General features: G+C 37.0%; 1 pseudogene; it reads left to right on the top strand.

Annotated features, from left to right (window-relative positions):
- The first annotated feature begins 280 nt into the window (after positions 1-280).
- On the top strand, positions 281-932 carry LOC105119404 (cytosolic sulfotransferase 15-like; annotated as a pseudogene).
- The last annotated feature ends 5 nt before the right edge of the window (positions 933-937 follow it).

The raw sequence follows: 937 nt of genomic DNA, 5'->3' as shown, positions 1-937 counted from the left end.
ACTACTAATTTCTAATTATTTAACAATTAATCGTGGGTTGTAGAGTTCGTATATATGGTTAAAAAAAAAAAGCTTGGTGCTTTTGTTGAGATAAAAAACTTAAAGATGATCATTTATAAAAATAATTATTATTTTTCTTTGATGTTATGTTAGAATTCTGTATAAATTTCCAACAAAAATATTCCATTCTTCCATCATTTATGTTAAAAAAAAAATTTTAATTAATATAATTATTCAAACCAATTTATGCATCTCGATGTAAAGACCACTTTAAGGCTCAATGCCAGCTTATGTTATCCTGGCTTTGCCACCCATGCAACCTTTGCTCACAACCAATCCTCATGACCTAGTAACCTTCCTGGAAGGATACTTAGCCAAGCACGAATCCGTTTCTGGTCTTGAGGCTCTTCCCTCACCTCGCCTCTTCTCTACTCACTGTCCTTACACTTTTCTTTACGTTTGCCGTGATCCAAGAGATGTTATTTCAACATGGCATTTTGTGAACAGATCAACTATTGCCAGAACCACAACCTCTCGAAGATGTGTTCGAGATTTTTTGTCAAGGAATCTCAGCCCATGGACCCTTTTGGGACCAGATGTTAGGCTACTGGAAAGCAAGCTTAGAATTGCCAGAGAAAATTGATACTGTTTCTTAAATATGAGGATCTGAAGAGGGTCCCTTAGTTCACAGTAAGAGGTTGGCTGAATTTTTAGGTCAACCGTTGACACAGGATGAAGAAAGTGATGGGGTGGTGCTCGGAATAATGAAGCTGTGCAGTTTCGAGAATTTAAGCAATTTGGAGATCAACAAGAGTAGTTCCCCATAATTTTCTTTCAAGAACTCTGACTTCTTTACGAAAGGAAAGACTGGTGATTGGGAAAATTATTTCACAGCAGAGATGGCAGCAGCTTTAGACCATGAACCAAAGGAAGAGCT

The sequence above is a fragment of the Populus euphratica genome, unplaced genomic scaffold, assembly GCF_000495115.2.
Source record: "Populus euphratica unplaced genomic scaffold, PopEup_1.0 scaffold2880.1, whole genome shotgun sequence".
Taxonomy (NCBI): Eukaryota; Viridiplantae; Streptophyta; class Magnoliopsida; order Malpighiales; family Salicaceae; genus Populus; species Populus euphratica.
The sequence above is the reverse complement of the archived record's forward strand: the minus strand, read 5'-3'. Positions and strand labels throughout refer to the sequence as shown.